Genomic DNA, 19,238 nt, shown 5'->3' on the forward strand with positions numbered 1-19,238 from the left:
TCGGGTGTTGCCGTTGCCACTGTTACAGAAGGTTTTTTTCTTTTTTAGTTGCTTTTTTATTGTTACAGACTGCATTTTGACTCATTGTACACAAGCGGGGTACATCTTTTCATTTCTATGGTTGTGCACAATGCAGATTCACACCACTCGTGTAATCATACATGTACAAAGGGTAATGATAGCCATCTCATTCTACCATTTTTCATACCCCCCCCGCCTCATTTCCCTCCACATAATCGAAAGACCCTCCATTCTCCTCTCACCCCCCAGCAGCCTGTGAGCTCCGCGAGCACAGGAGCCCCACACTCCACGAGAATCACAGTTTCTGGTACCCCATTCTGAATAAACTCTATCACATTCGAAAATCAGGTGCTGAGATGGGACCATGGGCAGGGATGAAAAGAGCCACCAAGTTGCTAACCTTCTGTGAAGGTCACTCCCAGATGAAAGCCAAAGGGGAACGATGCAAAACTGTTGCTTAAGGGAAAGTGATGGAAACTCTTTGTGCATTTCCCCCACTGGACTGAGGCCTGGTTCGTTCTCGGAATAAGCTCAGTCTGCTTGTTTCTAGGAAAGGTTTCTTTGGTCACAGTAGGAAAGACGTGGTTGGGGACTGTTTTTCATTTTCCACGTCACATTACCATTCTTGACAATGTCCCTGGGGACTGTGCAATGAGGAAGACAGAGCAGCAGAGGGTAGAAACTCTGGGTGCTTTATGATGTCAACGCCACTTTGATTTGAATGGTCTGCACGACAATCTGCCCGTGGACGTTTTGTTACAAGAGATAACGATTGACCATCAAGATCATAACCGGCTGCTCAAGATGGTTGTTTTTGGCAAATCTAAATGGCGCATCTGAACATTCTCACTGAGCCAGGGATGGCGGGGGGCAGTGGGGTGGGGGGCTTCCTGTTCACTCTGACTTACCAAGACGGCAGGAATCAGACACCTGCCAGCTGCTTGAGTCCTGCTCAGAGACTGTTAGGAGACCTGACCCATCTCCAGGGTCCCCACAGAAAGTAACACAAAGCCTCGGAGGGGGTGGTGCCAGTTCCTGCAGTAGGACACATGAAGCCTGTCTGTGAGGGCCTCTCTTGCACTCTGTCATTTAATTGAATGCATCCCTGCACAGCACACCTAAAAATGACAGGTCGTAGAGAGAAAGTAAAATCACAGACATGGCATAAACCCTGCACCTACAGCCATACATATCCCTCTCCCCAGGGCAGGGATGGTCTGGATCCCCAAGGGACCCTGGCCACCTTCTCCTCCACACTAATGCCTGGCTTGCCTCAGACAATGGCTGGGCTGTGTGCATCTCCATGTTTCCCTCCACAGGGAGAGTAGGAAGAATGGAATCAGTCCTCAGGGGCTCACCCGGACACGGCTGAGTGATCACTGGCTACAGTAATGCGTGGCCATTGCCAGGACTGGAGTCCCAAATGTATTCTTCAGAGACACCTCTGAATTCCCTGGTCTAGGAAGCGTGGAGGAGGGGATGTGGATCGCCACACACATGCCATGACCCAGGCATGCTAAAGGACACTCCTTTTGCTTTCCACTCGAAATCCGTAACGTCATGATCACAATATCTAGAGTACATTGGGCTCTTCCTAAATCGTGGGACGTCTCCTTTTGATGCCTCAGCTGCTGCTCTACTACTACCACCATGAATATTAGTTTCATAACGATGGCAATAGTTTTCCCTGACTGGCCCTCACGTGCCCGGCGCAGTTCAGAGTAGGGATGACCTCCCATCTTTTAACGTGTTAAACAGCTGCTGCCATCATCCCCAGCCTACCCATCAGGAAATGAAGGTACACATAGGTACAGTAACTTGCCTGCGTTCACACAACTTCTAATTGCTAACTCTCACATCCTAACTTAGACCTACCTGCTACCAAAACCAGTGGTCTCACCCCTGGAAAGGTAAACTATGGTAGAAGATTCTGGTCCCTGTGGGGTCTTAGGGATCTGGATGAAGACAGCGTTTCCTATTTTATTAGGCCTGTCAACTGAGACATTATCAGGAGTCCTTCCTGAGTTCATTTCTTTTAATAACTAGGCCATGAGAGATATCCTACAGACATAAGGATGGAATGCTGATCTTCTTCTTCTTGTACCTGCTCCATGGGGACAAACAAAATGTTGAATGAAAGGCAAATAGAGCTAGCGAGCGATCCCAGCATTTGTTGCCACATCCAAAAAAAAAAAAAAAAAATGACACCACACTTGGTGTTGTCACGTCTGTCACATTCTAGAAGCAAGTGGTATCAGCTGGTGGCTCTCACTTGTGGTCTGAGTTGTGGTGATGGTCAGATGTGAGCGGGAGCAGCAACGATCTGAGGCTCTCCCGGCCTGGGCTGCCAGGTAGACTCACTCACCTGCCTGGTTTTCCTTCCGGAGTGCCGGATCTTTGAGGCATATGACCTTTTGAGCTCCAGTGGCCTCTCCCTGTCTCTTGGGGTCATTGCAGCATGGTCGTGTTCATGCTGCCAGCTTCAGCACACTAGGGTGAGAGTTTCAGGAAACATCCATGGAATGAGGAAGCCTTCTTCATTATCTTCCACCTGGAGGAAACATACATCACTTCTGCCACATTCTGTTGCACCAGCAAAAACCCGTTTACAGGGGGAGGAATTTGTTCCCTTCCCATGGTATGAAGATGAACACTTTTATAGTGGGAGGGAAGGTATCCAAAAGGGCCGGATTAGAGGATTCCTAACTCCGTGGGGCTTGTGGCGAACCAGCAATAGCACCTGAGTCGATAGGACTGGTCAGGCTAGGACTAAGCACCAACAGTGTAAACAGGCAGTGCTCAGACGCAGCAGCCTCCCTTTGACAGGTATACAGAGACCTGTGGACAATGTTATCACCTCAGCTCTCCTGGCAAGGGCAGAAGATGGAAAATGGCCTAAATGACCATCAGAAGGAAAGTGAGTACTACCTTGAGCCACATCCACATATGGGAATGTATCACGAATTCTGGGCAGGCTTGGAGGTCTTCAGATCCTACCCAGGAATGAAAGCATCATCCCTGTAATGTTGGGGTGGGGTCCACTGAGGCCACCAGGCCCTCTGTGTTCTCTTCTGCTAACAGAACTACTCTCATGTCCTTCTGGCTCATTTTAGTATTGCCCCCCAGGCACACTCTGCCTTTCTCTGGGCATCTCCTGGTCATTTCTGCCTGCAGAGCACTTCCTCAGGCAAGTGTTGGCTGACTCCCCGCCCCGTGAGGCTCCTTTTCCCCGCCAAGCCCTCTCCAGGCTCACCTTCATTGCCCTGGAGTGTAAGGAAGGGCACATCAGCTTACACACTTCCTTGCATAAGTGCGTGCCTCTCCAAGCTGCTACGCCTCTCCAAGCTGCTCACACTTGTGCTACTCTATCCAGGGCCTAGAGCAGTGTTTGCCAATCCTGGAGCTCACATGGCCGGCAGATGACCTCTCAAGGCTCTTTTCAGTGGTGGACTCTCCTACCTGTAGCTTTTCTCTTCAGATGTCTCCTTGGTAAGGCATTCCCTAATTGTCAGGAAGTGTGTGCTTCGATCTGTGAGAGAGTTCCTGCTTCTCTAAAATTTCCGCTACGTGGCCTTTTTAAAATGATGACATTATTATTGCCAGTCTCCTGCTCTCCAACTACAGCTGAGAAACACTTAAAAAGAAGAAAATTCTAGTGAGGTTTTCAAAAAGAGATGGGAATAAAGGGGCAGAGGGAGACCAGCTTAGGGATGGGAGTAGGGTTTTGTTGCCCCTGGGGGAAGCCTCCCCAAGGGCTCCCTCAGGTCAATTCCCCTCACCCTTCCCCTGTGATGGGCCTGACAGATCTGGCTCCATGAGAATGTTATAGGCCAGACTCTAAGGGAAATGACTAAAGAGACTCCCTTTTGCTCTGAGACTCCATGTTATGTAGGAGACAAGATTCTCCATGGGAATACCCTGCCTCTGTACCCATCCTCAGTTACTTAGTGGACATGTTTAACGATACAAAATGACAATTCTTATGGAATAAAACATTGCTCTCTTTGATCCCTATTGCTCCTAAGCAATGTACCATGTGAACGGTGATTGTGTGGATGTTAGTAACCATTCTTTCGTTTGTACCTAGGTGACCCACTTCCCCTCTGTCGATGATCTCATGATGTAAGTTTGTAATTTCAAATCATAGCAACAGACACTATGATTGGTGTGATTTTTGGTATAAGAACCCCTACAACCCTGTGGTTGGGGGTGTTCTTTCAATAGCCATTTTTGGGGGGCATTGTGTGAGACAGTCATTCGGCTGGCTTAATAAAGACTATCAATTTGGACTTCTCAGTGGTGATTGGTCTGTTCTTAAGTTGCACCCCATAACACCCCATTCCAGGAATGTGTGCAGAGCTCTTCTGTTCCCGGTTGCAATGGACGTGTCCTCTGTCGCATATGTATGGCAATTCAATCACGTAGAGCCCCACCCATCCGAACCACTCTGTGTGGGCGCGTGAGGGAAGGAATAGTGGAAAGATTGTACATGACGGGAAATCTGTAGCTCTGAGACTCCCTCCAACATTCCTGACGGACAGAGGCAGGATCTGCCTTTGCATCAGAAGAGCCAGCATTTATTAACTTACTTCTGTACTCGCACACTGCCTACCAGGTCCCCGAAGCTGTTCGTGATAGATGTCATCTCCTTGATTTCTGAGTTGTCAGACTTTTGTGGGCACTGTTGTGAAGTCAGAAGTAACACAGGGCCTGGCACATTGTGTAGGCCATCACCAAGGAACTGCGGCCTTACTGAATGGGTCCCTCTCCCAAACTTCATGTTTCCTTAGATGATCGAGTGTGTGTATCTGCGAAAACCAGTAGAGGATTTGGCGCTCATGTGTCCAGACCTGCTCCGTCTACAGAAATGTGTATTTCTTATGGTTTGCATCTGGGATAATCCCTTGAAAACTCATGTGTTAAAGGATTGATCCCAGTGCACAATGTTCAGGGGCAGGTACTGTGGGGTATATTTGAACCAAAAAGTCACTGATCTCATTGGTACAGTATTTCATAGATGGATTTGTAACAGAACGGACTCTTGGGAGGTGACAGAAACTTTAGAAGGTAGGAACTAACGGCAAGAACAGGGTCACTAGGAGCATGTCCTGGATGGCTAAGTGGTTTCTATCCCATCCCAGTCTTTCTCTTCTCTCTCTCTCTCTCACTCTCTCTCCTCTCTCTCTCTCTGTCCTTCCCTGTGTCTCTTTCTGTCTCTGACTCTCTTCTTTCTGGGGTTTTGGCCACCAGGAGGTGAGCCCCACCCTCCCCAACATGATGTTGTGGCTCACTAAAAGCTCATAGTGGATAGGGCCAAGCACCGATGGTTTCTAAAGTTTCTAAAACTTCAGAACGGGGAACCCAAATAAAGCTTTCCTCATTTAAGTTGTCTTTCTCTGGCATTCTTTCACAGTGAAAGAAAGCTGACTGACACAGCATTGAAGCTAGACAGAAGGACGGTGTAGAGACTCAGCTGTAGGCTCAGGTCACCTGGAAAGGCCAAGGCTGTGCGTTGTTGAATGTGGCGAAGGCCTCCACCAAAGCGACCAGGAAATTTAGTCGTCTCTGCCAATGCCCCTTAGAGGAACACGCAGGTATGCTAACCAAGGGAGGAGGATTGAAGGCAGGGCATGAAGGGCGATGCCCTCTTCTACAATAGGCTACTCTTTTTCCATGGGCCCCTCCAGCTGACCACATATAATTCTGCCACATCCTTCTCCAGCCTGAACCTTCTACCTCCTCAGAGCCCCTGGAAAATCTTTTCCACACAAGGGACTCTTAAGTACCTTGTAACCCACCACAGATATCAGACTTCTCCCTCGACTCACTCTTCATTCCACGAGGATGCAGAGTGCCCTTGAAATTCCTACACATACCCACCACAAGAGCCAGCAACCTAGAGTGTGGGAGGGCACAGCGGGCGGGGGCAATAAGAACTCTGTGACAGGTAAAGCAGTGGAGAGATGGGTGGAGACTGGCCTCCACACAAAGGCTTGGGAGACTCCACCTGCAGTGAAAACAGCAGCTCTGGTCTTGAGTTAGCTTTCGCTGAATTATGGGTGTGAACTTCACAAGCCTTAATCCTCTCTGAGAACTGGCTTTTCAACATGCACTCTTAGGATGATACTACATTCATAATGTTCTATTGGTTAAGAAAGGTGAGATAGCAGAGAGCAATATGCTGGTTTGAATGGGACATGTGTTGCTGCCACACACAGAGACTGGAACCTCATTTGGGACATCTCTAACCTCATCTCTCCAGGCAGACCCACACAAATGTGGACTGTGCAGACACATATCTGTGCTTATGATTGAACCCAAACCTTAGAGTTCATAAAGAAATCCTTCAGTCTCTCTTTGCGAATTGGGCAGCAGGTGTGGGTAGGCAAATCCTGCCAAGTTTTTCACATCTTCTGTTCTCTGAAGAAATCACAATGACATGTTTCAATTCACCTCCGCTCTGGTATTCTGCGTTCTCTCCAGGGCTCACAACACTTTGCCTGCTTGTTGCTATAACAACCTCTGCAGATGTCACTATGCACAGGAGGCCATAGAGCTGAACTGAATCTCCCATCCAAAGAATGCTATAATCTCTTGGCGATAACCAACAGAGGCTGTCGTCTGAAAGATGAATACTTTTTGCCTCATGACAGGAGTCGCAACATATGTGCTCAGGACAGATATTGAAACAATGCTGCAACGCTCTGGTTCCCATCCAGCAAACAGGGAAGGGTTCATCCTGGGAATGACTATTGGGGTGCCAGTCAACTAAGAGCAGCACTGGGAACACTGAGGCCACGGGCACCAGGACCTACACACAGGCCCTCCCCCTTGCTTCCACAATGAGGAGAGGGTTCGGTCTGTCTGCACTTTCTGATAGCTAATGCCACCAGCTTCTCAGCTAGTGTGTAGAGACTCCACCTCCCATCCTCCGCTCTGCTCTTTCTCCTCGTAAACATGCCCGGCACCTTTAGACAACTCCTAACATTGTCATGGATCTGAGACTTTGCCTGATCCTCTCCAACAGCCCTAACCCAGGCCTGGATTCCATCCTTGTGCCCTTATCAGATCTACATGAAACTCTGATAAGCACTGCATTCCCTTCAGTCTGGAAAATTCCCTTTCCTTCCAAAGCATTCATTCTCATCGGGGTCCAGAGGGGCCGGAAGGAGATTAGCAGCCTACACCTGCCACTGGCTCCCTTTGCTCAGCATCCCCACATGCCCTCAAGTTCACACATGTCATTTCAAGGAGCCATGCCTCCATTGTCCTTCAAGTGATAGCTATATGGATAACACAGGAACATGTGTAGTGCCTACCTGAAAGGGAAGTGGGAGGGTCGCATGATTTAATCACAGAGGGAAATGGTGTCCCATCTCCTTTCTAAGGAATTGCAAGAATAGCTTAACTCTATAAAAACAACCAACAGAATTGGGGAACCTCATGCACCCATAGCCTCCACCTGTTGTTTCAGCCTTAAGAGCAGTAACAGTACCACACACATAAGAGCAGGAAAATTGTTCATGAAGACTCTACTGTGGAATGAGTTGCAGAAACATCCTGTGATGTAGGAAACAGGTGGCAGGACGAAGACCATGAGTGAGGAATTGGGAGTGTGCCGCGTGAATATCTTTCACTACACGGTAAGAGAGGAGGCATTATTCAATTAGTTAAAGTTGGGTCATCAAAGCCAAGGGCAAGGACTATGAAATGAAGTTGAAAGAGGTCACCTCGATGAGTCAAGAGCAGTGACCATGAGAATGGGTAAAGAATGCTTGATGAAAGAAGCTGGGGAATAATACAAGGGGCTGCCTCTCCCATAGTGAGGAGAACCAGGTAAGGGAATGAGCTTGTCAGCTTTTCATCACTGTGACCAAAAATGCCTGGCAAGAATAACTTGGGGGTGGAAAAGTTCATTTTGGCTCAGGGATTCGGAGGTTTCACTCTACGTTCGACTGGCTTCATTGCTCCAGGCTCGAAGTGAGGAAGAACATCCTGGCGTGAGGGCATGGTGAAGGAATGCTGCTCAGCTCATGGCAGGTAAGGGCAGAGAGAGAGAGCAACATAGGATGCAGAGATGAAATTAATACCCAAGAGCATACCCGCAGTGACCTACTTCCTCCAGCCATGTTCCACCTGACTGAAATGACTGCCTAGTAGTCCACTGAAATTTGTACCCCATCAAATCCATTAATCCAATGATGTAGGTACAGTTCTCATACTCTAATAATTTTACCTCTACACATTCCTGCCTCGCCTGACATGAGCTTGTTGGGAGTGGGGGACCTCCTATCGAAACCATCACATTCTACCCCTGTCCCCAAAAGGTCATGCCCATCTCAAAGGGCAAAATGTCTTTAGTCTTTATAGTCTAAGCCCAAAGTCTCCTCTGAGAATCAAGGCAAACTCTTGTTTGTGACCCTGTGAAAATCAAATCAAGTTGCATACATCCAATATTATCGAGCAAGAGCCCATAGTTCAATTGCAAAGGGGAGAAATTGGAGCACAGATAGAAGGGATGGGACCACAACAAGACCCAAATCCTGCTGGGCAAACAAATCGTGTAGCTCTCTGCATAGCATTTGGAGCCTATGGTGACAAGACGTGATCTCCAAAGGGCTTGGGCCGCCCTACCCCTACAGCCTTGCTGGTTGCGGCCCACATGGCCTCTTCCGTAGACTGGCTCTGTCCACAGCCAGCAGCTGGCTTTGGTAGATGTCCCAAGTTACTGGCATGTCTTCACCCTGGGGTCACCATTCCTACTTTGACTTTATTCTCACAGCTTTGCGTAACGCCCTCTGGGTGGCAGCCTGAGAGAAACCGACCCTGTACACTTTGCCTGGCCTCTACAGCCTTCCTCTGAAATCTTGATGGAAGCCTCCGTGACCCCTGAACACCAGCTCACTGCCTTCCTGCAGAATCAGTGCCACATGGACAATACCCAGTGTCTGCCACCCCCCAGCAATAGCCAGGCACCCTGGGACCATGCCTGAGTGACCCCCTGAGTGCCTAGGCAGCTGAGCATGGAGAAATTGACCCCGCACTAGAATTCCTAGGTCCCTCTTTGCAGGCAGGTACTCAAGTTTCTCTTAAGTGAGTTTTCGCTTTTAGACACTTGAGCCTGCCATGGTCTTGCTGATTCCTGACATGCCTTCAAGACATCTTTCCAATTGTCTGTCTGCAAAGTACTGAGCTTCTCTGTAGTGGCTGCAAATGCTTCAGCAAACTCATGATCCTTGGGCCCAATTCTACACACACTTCCCTGGCCATAATGCAAGATTTTAACATACTTCCACATGCTTCTCAGCTCCTCATCAGAATGGACAGGGCTTAAAGTTCCCAAATTACCCTGGACACCACCAGAAGGCTATGCTTCCTTGAAATTCCCTCTGATAAATTAAGTCTATCAAGTTCTCATTGAGCCTCATAAAAAACCTCAGGACAGGACAAAATGTAGACACGTTCTTTGCCAGCATGTAACTTGAATGGCCTATCCTCCAGATCCAGTACAATCCGCATGCCCTGCTGAAACCTCAGGAGCACAGCCATGCCTTTATGCAGTCCTGTCTGCATTCTGGGCTTCCGAACGCCCACCTGAATCAACCATTATACTGTGCCTACAACACTCTAATTCCCAAGATCGTTTTCTCAGTGACCTACTTCCTGAATCCATGCTCTGCCTGCCTAAAGTTACCATCCAGTAATGCAGTCAAATTAGTAATCCATCCAATGGATTAATCCTCTCCTGAGGTTTAGGTCTCACGATCGAGTAATCACTTAACATCTGTACATTCATGCATTGCCTCATGAGCTTGTGGGGGGAAATTCCATATCTACTCCGTACTAAGGAAGCGAGAGTTGAATGCAAACATTCAGGACATTTCATGTTCCACACCCCATCACAGTGGACTCGGCTGAAGAGTTGGTCTGGTTACCTAAAGGAGGAAGCTTTCCACCAGATGAACTGGTGATGGGTCGACAGAGCTGGGAGCTGAATCCCTGCCATCCAGCCATCAGGAAAGCAGGCACGGAAGGGGTTCATGCTGTTGATTGATGTGGCTTATCTGATTATCCAGGGAAACGGAGCCCCGGGCAGATGGCTCCAAGCACCTCCTCCGAGTCAGTCTGTTGTCCACCGTTAAAACTTTCCCATTGTGCCCACAGAAGAGTGACACCCAGCAACGATGTATACCAAGAGAAAAGCAGGAAGACTGCCAACCAGGCAAAGAAATGAGGAGGGACAACAGGGAGAATAAGGAAGTAAGTATAGAAGGGAAACAGTTCTCACAGAAGTTGAGGATGATGTGAAAAGACAGGGAAGGAGGAAAAGAGGAAGCACTGCAGTCTGTGCACAGGTAGAATTACTGTAAGAGAACGTGGTTACGCATAACTGTAAAAGCACGGATAATTCTCTCCACGGCTGGCATCATGGCTTCCGTAAAAGCGTAGCAACCTCAAGTGTCAAACAGTTTGTCCTTGGCTTTGTGGGGAGGTTGTTGCGGGATTTCTTTGCCTCTGCCTCTCCAACTCTCTGAAGAGATCATGGGATAAGATTGCAGTTCATAGTGACTAGATCAGAAATCGGGTGCTCCCGGAAGAGAAACCATTTTTGCTTTTGGAAGGGGCTGTTTCACACCCCCCTCTGGTAACATCACAGGACTCCAGAGGGAAAATTGGGGAAAGGTAATCAATGAAATGCTGCAAAAAAAAAATCAGCATATGCACATGATCCCTGACACGTTTCTCCAGTCACACAGGGATGTGTGTCCCCAGCACAGTGACCTCATGTGGGGTACAGGGGAATGAGGAGTGAGGACCAAACCCTACACTCAGTGAGAGGAACGGCAACTCTGGGGTGCCTGTACAGGGCTCTCCTAGGCAGGAGATTCTGCCTCCCATTGCCCACCAGCAAGAGGGACGCTGGTCCTCCCAGGCTGCTTCTAATGTCATTGCAACTAAGGCACCACCAGGGCAACCCGACCTTCCCACCCTCCTCCTCAGCATCTTCACCTGAAGTTCCGCTGAGATATTGGGATCAGTCGGCCCAGCACTGACATTCACACCACTCGGCCACCAGTGGCAGGACCAAACTAAACTATATAGGTAAATATCAGGTTCCTTTGAGGCAAATATCCATTCAGAATTCACCATGGAGTCAGCACATCATCAATTTCTTCAAGGGACCATAGGATAACCTCCTTCGTTAAGGGGAAAACCTCCTTTACTTACATGTATGTGGGTCACCATCATTGGATGCTCAACTCCAAACGTACAACATTTTGGTGCCTTTCCCAGGCATCCCCTTGTTTCAAGGGCCGCCAATTGCAGCTCCTCTTCTCACTGACTTCCTCTCAATAATCCAGCTCTATGACACACATGTCCCATCACACCTGGTGCTTCTCCTGGCTGACAGTCAGTACAACGATCAAAAGCACATGGATATCAGGAAGGCACTTGCACTCTGCATTCTTTGCACATTTTTGACAACAGGATGGGGAAAACGAGTTTCCGGAAGGACAGTGACCACTCACATTGAGTGGACCAAGAATCCTTCTTAGCGAGTCATCTTTGTGTAGACTAGCAGCCCCACCGCACTCCACAGGCATGCTAAAAGCCCAGGCAGGAAGATGAGGACCGCCCAGGGAGTGGGACAAATCTCATGCTAGTGGGATTCCAATCATAGCACAGGTCTTGGGGCTTCTCAAGGACAGCTCACATTTTTTGCCCAAAAGGAGCCCACCTCCTGGACCTGGCAGCACTGCACTGTCTGAATTTCTCCGTGCCTCCCCCCATGAGGGTAGGGCTCTCAGTTTTCTTTCCACCACTGCTTGAGCAGCCTCTGCATCATTCTCTTGCTTTCCTGCTGCTTCTCCATGTGGCACTTCTCCTCTTGCTCCTGCTGCTGCTGGTGTACCCTTTCAGGCCGGAGGCTGGAGTGGGTGCTGCCTGGATTGAAGACCAAGCTGCTGAGGCCCTGCACTAGCATTTCCCAGGACAAGGAGTTGAAGGCCCCCATTCCCCTCACCAGGGATCCCAGAAATACTTGGCCTGTGGCCCTGGCACTAGCAGCATTCACATGGGAGCCAAGTCTGAACTCTGTTGCTGGTGGGGCAGACTCACTCTCTCTTTCCACTGGGTAAGGTGCCATGTGATGGCACTACCTGCATCTCCGGTGCCCCAGGAACACTTTCTTCCTCTCAGGGAGACCCAGCACTTGCCAGCCCCACTCCCATACGGTCTTCTCCTCCCTGTACTGCTGCTGGAACCTTCCATCTGGCAGAGGGCACAGAGGCTGGAGAAAAACTGGGATTTGGGCCACCGAGGCCCTTCATTACCTGTTCTGAGGAAGAAGGCTGAGGAGCTGCCACACCTTCCTTGGAGGACTCTGCAGGGGTCACGTGGGAAGATCCTGAAACCAAGGGTGGATTCCATTTCTGAAGTGGGTCCATGGGGGTTGAGTCAGAGCTAGAAGCTGCACCCCACTCTGGTGCCTGGCCCCGAAGGTGAAGCTGGAGGCTTTCTAATAGCTAGGAGGCAGGTGGTAAAGAGTGCAGCCAGAAGCATTCTGCCATTGCTATATACTCACATTTCATTTTGAGGCGAGGTGCAGAATGGTGCCTCCCTTCTTCAAATTCCTAATCTTGGAAATATCTAGCAATACCCATTTTTTTCTTGTGTTAGACCCAGAAAACACTTGTGCTCCAAACACAGATAGATATGTGTGAAGGGCTGGGTTCCTTCTCTACTGCTAAGTATAGAATTCTAAGGCCAGAGGATCTAATCTGGTTCATACAAAAACAGGCCTAAACATTTTGAAAAGACAAGGTAGAGATGAAATATTGTATTTGTAGGATATGAGATGACCACTGACCTCCCTGGACCAAGACTGAACTGACACTGGAAAAAAATATGCTTCCTCATTGTTCCTAGTTTCATGTTTCAAATCCTAAAACTGGTGGGAAATGAAAGAAAATTTGCACCAACAGGATTTCAATGGCAACCTGTTTTGCCTATGCATTCTAAGTAGGATACCATTTTTAAAGCCTGCAACACTTCCTGAACCATGTTGTGTGTATTTGATTTCAGTGTCCAAATATCCCATCTCCTTTCATATATGGTGGCTCACATTAGTGTTACAAAGGAAAAAGTAGCCACCTATCATTTCTCCATTTTCTGCCACGAAGCCTGTTAGGATTCAAATTTCTTCCTATCAATCTTCTGGTTTTCCATCTATGGAAACATGAGCAATAGAAAACAATGTTCTTACACAAAACATCCCATTGAGAAAGAAGGGTTGGACCAATGCCTACTCCTGCATTTGAGGCCAGGAGTGCTGCCAATGATTCCCCGTAACAGTAAAATTCCACTACAAGTGTTTGACCTTAATGTCTTCTCCACACTAAATGAAACAACCCTGGGCATTGGGAAAATGTGTGAGTGCGTGTGCACATGCCACATTGTACATTCTTTCCCTGGTTTAGTTTTCATTTTCAAACCTTTGGTCTGTCATTTAAAACATCTCATTCTTCTCTCCTTCTTTCTTCTCCAAATCTGGCCAGATGACAAAGATTCCTCTCTAGGGCTCTCTACAGTTCTCGTATCTGCTGGTTTCTTTTTATTGGCCTCCAGAGAGAGGAGAGACGTGTTCGACCCTAAATCACTGACCTTTCAATCTGGTGACAGGTTTTACCCTGGCATCTCAGCCAGATAACCTGTCACATCCTTATACCTGCACCTCACCACTGAAGCAGACACTGCTGTGAGGTCGCTGCTCAAATTTTGTTTCTTCTTTCAAATGACCAAATCATGGGGACATATCCATCTCTAAATAAAGAACACCACCTGTTATTTCTAATGGACCTTCAACTTCCTGGGGCCCTGTGGTTAAGCCACATTATTTGTCTTTATTTTAGTGATGTCAACTGACCCTTAGTCACTGTGAAAGGGCTCTTGTAGCATAAATAAACAGCTGCCCTACCCAGTTTCATAACACTGGTTCCATTAGACATCAGTTCACGTAGTTTACAATTTATCAATATGAACTGTAGCCATAATCTGGGGAATTGTAAAGAGATCACATGAGCTGTCAATCTCATTTGTTTAAGCCAAATGTTGTTAAGTGGTTCTTCTGTGGCAGCCTTGAGCAGCATTTTCTAGCAATCCTGATGTGAACACTCAGCAGGATTAAGGATACAGGGAGTATCCGAGTCTAGGAGAGCCTCAGCAACACTCTCTCTGGAATCAGGAAGAGTGGAGAGAGAATTTTCACTTTCAATGGTCTCTACTCCCTCTATTTCTTGCCAATACCGAAAAAGAAATTTCAGTGCAACATCTAACTTCCAAAGGGCAGCATGGCCTTTCATTGCAGTACAAGCATGAATCAAGTTTTCTTAATTTTGCAAAACCTAATTACTTTGGGGGGTCTTTTTTCATTGGTTTTTAAATGAAAACTACATATGCTTTACTGGACTACTGCATTTTGTATAAATAAAAGACCATACTTTCAAAAGACATTTGCCATGGAGAGTCTCACTACCAGATTTGCACACCAGTCTCACTTGGACATAAGATGGATTTAATGCACAGGTGAGGGTTCCTCATATTGTTACCTTTATGTGAATTTGACACCCAACTTGAAAAGAATACCACGAACCTTTTGTTAAAGCTCTTTTGAAATTGCACTAATGCAGCGAAATTCCAAACAAACATTGGCCCATAAGTCTGCTATTTAAAATGTAGACAGAAACGTCAAAAGACCTTTTTCATGTGTATGCGATTGCTTTTATAAACACATTTTAAGTTGGAATAAGGGGCTCCGAGTTCATTAGGTTGGAGGCTGTCCTCGCTGTTGTAGGCTGTAGAAGTGAGCCTCCTTCAAGATCTGATTGATGTGGCAGTAAGGACCTTGGGACAGCACATTTTCCTCATGGAAGAGCTGAGGTGTGTTCAAGTTGTGTTCAGCAGTGATGTCGTTTAAGCTGCTTTCTGGTCCACCTGCTCTATCTGGGCTATGAATGCTGCTGATATACCTTTCCGTAACACTGCTTGAAGACTGCAAGGAAAAGGCAGAAATAGGTTCAATATTATAGCACAGTCACAGTTTTCATATTCAGCTTGGAGAATTGCAGCATCAATGTCTATACAAAGCTTCATGGATTAGAAAGTACAGTCCCTTAAGGTAGTAGTTTCCACCCTCACATCAACCCTAGACATGAAGCTGGGATTAACAACCCCCATTTTACAGGTGAGGAAACAGATCCCTGATTTGCCCAAAGTCCCATAGCTAGTGAGCATCAGGGTGAGGATTCACACGCAGGCCTTCTCATTCCAAATCCTTCTGTATATCCTCAGTTCCAGCTGTACCATTCATCCCAAACATCAGAGAAGTACATTCTCCTCCTCCTAGGACAAGCACCAATTGACTGGAGTTACACTTGTAATTCCAGCAGCTGTAGAGGTTGAGGCTGGAGCACGGCGAGTTCAAAGCTGGCCTCAGCGAAAGCGAGGCACTAAGCAACTCAGTGAGACCCTGTCTCTAAATAAAATGCAAAATAGGGCTGGGGACGTGGCTCAGTGGCTGAGTGCCCCTCAGTTCAATCCCCGGTACACTCCCCCAAGAAAAGCAAAATCATGGCCATAAAAAGTAAGGCAGACTGTGGGTATATGTTAAGATTCAGGACATAAATTGTTGGATACATATATTCATTCACATTCATGCCTCCACTTATGTATGCAAATATGTAATGATGTGTACATATCTCCTGATGGCGAATATATGAGCTTCTCCTTTTTCAAGAAAAGATTCCACATGTGTGCTGACAGGCAGTGGACATAGTTTTTTAAATGAAATTTAGGTTTACAGTTGGCCTTTGTGATGCTCAGCATTCATTGATCTTCTAACTGTGGACTTGGTCCTGTTTGCCTGTCTCTTTGCTCTTAAGATTGTCTTTCATAGCTGAGTGTCGCTGCACATGCCTGTAATACCAGCTCCATGGGAGGCTGATGCAGGGGGCTCAGACGTTTAGAGCTAGCCTCAGCAACTAAGCGAGTGAGGCTCCTAGCAACTGAATGAGACACTGTCTCAAAATTAAAAAATGGAAAGGACTGTGGATATGGCGCACTGGTTAAGTGTCCTGGGTTCAACTACAAAAAGAAAAATAAAGAAATATTGTTGTACATTGAAATAATATCACTCAGAGTCTTTTGTCACCTCACAGAAGCTACTCGGGGATCCCTGAACACAATCATATTCAATTTCTTGCCAAGCCAATGTTAGGATTCCCAAAGGAGGAGTTCATGGTAAGGCCCAACTGCATTATGATATTCAACAATGTAGGTGTATTTCTCACAAGGCCATCTTAACAGTAATAAGTTTTATACCAAGAATCTCCATGAGCCATAGGTCATTTAGAGCTACTCAAGTTATACACTAAATAACTCCGAAGATTTGATGGGCAACCTATGTTGCTCTTTATGCAATTAGATTCCTATGCTATCCCTTCCCATGAAAGGGATAAGAAGCATAAATGAGGCCACAGGTGAAAGCTGTCAGTGAGAGCTATCAAATAGACATATGGACTAGATGTCAAAACAATTCCAAAAGCACATTAACTGATTATTTTCCTAGTCCTGAAAGTAAAAATCTGGAACCCCATTGGCACAACGTGGCTTAATTATAAATTTTCAAAAATTAAGTAAGCTAATGTATTAAATGACCCACCACATACATTTGGGTTCCACTCAGTTGGATTTTGGCCTTGCTTTTCCTTTCAAGTACTGTCTGAAAAATAAGAACTAGAAATCATTTCCAATGAATTCAGGTTTTCTTTTTGTTACTGAGGATTGAACTCAGTGGTGCTTAACCACTGAGCCACATTCCTAACCCATTTTTACATTTAGTTTAAAGATAGGGTCTCGCAGAGTTGCTAAGAGCCTCTCTAAGTTGCTGAGGCTGACTCTGAACTCGCGGTCCTCTTGCCTCAGCCTTCTGAGCCACTGGAATTACAGGCGTGTGCTACTGTGCCTGGCGTCAGTTTTTATCTCACATTACAAACACATCCACTGCACAGTGTCATTATGTCATGAGGGTTACACTATGATGAGAAAGGAGAATAATACACTAAAATTCGTAGGGAGAATGGAATTCTTTAAAATGATTGGGAAGAAAAACTGGAGTTATCCAATATCTGTGTGATTTCAACAGTTTTGTGTAGTCAATGAACTACAACTGTTCATTGACACATATTGTAACAGCAGCAGTTTATTGCTTCTGGGGTTGGAACCCAGGGCTTTGCACACGCTAGGCAAATGTTCCACCACTGAGCTACATTCCCAACCCACATCAGCATTTTTTAACTGAAAATCAGAATCAACTCAAGGTTTATAAAAAGCACAGTAGTTAAACAGTACTGCAAGTATCATACAATAAAATCGTCAGAGCCTTTCAAAATGATGATGCAGTTGCATTTTCCTGATATAAAAAGATGTCTCTAACATCATTTGGGAAGATGGAAATCAGTGCATGTACTTTTTCTTGTGCCTGTACAACCTGTGTGCTGGTTGGTCATGGTGGCTCACACCTGTAATTCCAAAAGCTCAGGAAGCTGAGGCAGAAGGATCACAAGTTCAAAGCCAGCCTTAGCAACATAGTGAGATGCTGTCTCAAATTTTTAAAAAATGAAAATAAAAAGGTACTGGGGATGTGGCTCAGTGGCCCGAGTTCATGCCACAGAACAACAACAACAACAAATCTGCTGAATGTACAAATATGAAAAACAGCAACACAGGCAAAGAATTCAAATAGTTTTTAGTTTTATTTTTGGGTCTCTTCACATTCCAATGCATGTGCAACAAATCTATTACTTTTGTAAAGAATAAGATTTTATTTGTAAGTAAACCACAGTATGCTACTATAACACCAAGGAAAACGTGCTTTAGAATTCAGTCACTTCTGATGTCCATGCCAAGAGTTCAAATGGACCATGATGCTATAAATGAGATTTTGGGGTAGAAGGTTTATTCTTTAAACTACAAAGGAACATCTAAAGGTTCATATATAATAACATTGTCTAGTCCAACAATGCAGTTTATGTAATACATGTAGCCCATATTATATAATCTGGGCTTTGTTGCACTTTACCTTTGCGAATGTCCTTCCTGAGAGATAACCAGCTGTATGACTTCTTTCACTCTCAAATCCATTGGGAGGAAATGTTTGCACATTAATGGTATATGGTTTTAACTGTCTCAACATCTGCTCTTGTACAGAAGCTTTAAATCAACCTTACTAAGCTTGATTTTAAAAAAGAAAGCATTTTTTAACCAGGGGATGAATGAGATGTTAAAGGCTTCATGATGGAGAAAGACTCATAAAATAGGAATCCTTTTCATCCTTTTCCTGAATGCTCACAGAAACTTCTCATTAGAATGCCTACCCTACGGGACAGCTAAAAAGCTCACTGCTTTTCTTTTTTATTTTTAAATACACAGTTAGTGCTAATCTCTGTGCAAGGCAAATACAGTACAGAAGTTCTCACAAATTCATGTATGCGGCAAAATACTATCACATCCGTGAAGGTTCTCAACAGGGACAGCTCACCAAGCAAAATTCACAAAGGCACATGACAGAAATCCTGGGGCCAAGTTGTGTGTCCAAAGTCGGAACTTAAGGTGGTTTGGGTCCATAATGAAATCTCCATGTTTACCCCATAAGCAAAGTTGCTTTGAGGCCAGCAGAGATTTGCCATACTCCATTTGGGGATGGGAACAGAATCACCTGTGGGGCTTTTTGTCAGTTTGACTCACAGTTACGTGCCAGGGCCCCACTTGTGAGAGCCTCTTCTGAGAGACTCTTGAGTAGGTACAATGTGTTCTGATTCCCAGCCAGTGTCTGAACAGGCACTTGCATGTCTAACTGTGTGCAAGGACACACTCTGCTAGGGCTGCATAGGGATTCAACAGATAGCTCCTGAGTCAATAAAGGAGAATGCTTAGAAAATGACAGCACTGTGTCTATTTCCAATGAGGGGAATGCAGGAAAGAATGCTGACTGGGGAAAGGGAAGATTTCTTAATATGAAAGGCACCTGAACTAGGCCTTGCAGGGTGGAGAGGCTATTCATAGGCAGAGTGTGACAAATGGGGAGAACAAGAAGACCACAAGCAGAGTGAAGATTCTTTGAGGAGACAGCGTTGGTAACATGTTGTGTCCAGTGCCTC

At 46.2% G+C, this 19,238-nt stretch overlaps 1 pseudogene across 1 annotated transcript; it reads right to left on the bottom strand.

Moving 5' to 3' along the window:
• Nucleotides 1–11,827: 11,827 nt before the first annotated feature.
• On the bottom strand, nucleotides 11,828–12,470 carry LOC306650641 (protein FAM156A/FAM156B-like; annotated as a pseudogene). The gene has a single exon. The product of its transcript is annotated as a protein FAM156A/FAM156B-like (transcript).
• Between the last annotated feature and the right edge of the window lie 6,768 nt (nucleotides 12,471–19,238).

Source organism: Sciurus vulgaris, assembly GCF_902686455.1.
Source record: "Sciurus vulgaris genome assembly, chromosome: X".
Lineage (NCBI taxonomy): Eukaryota > Metazoa > Chordata > Mammalia > Rodentia > Sciuridae > Sciurus > Sciurus vulgaris.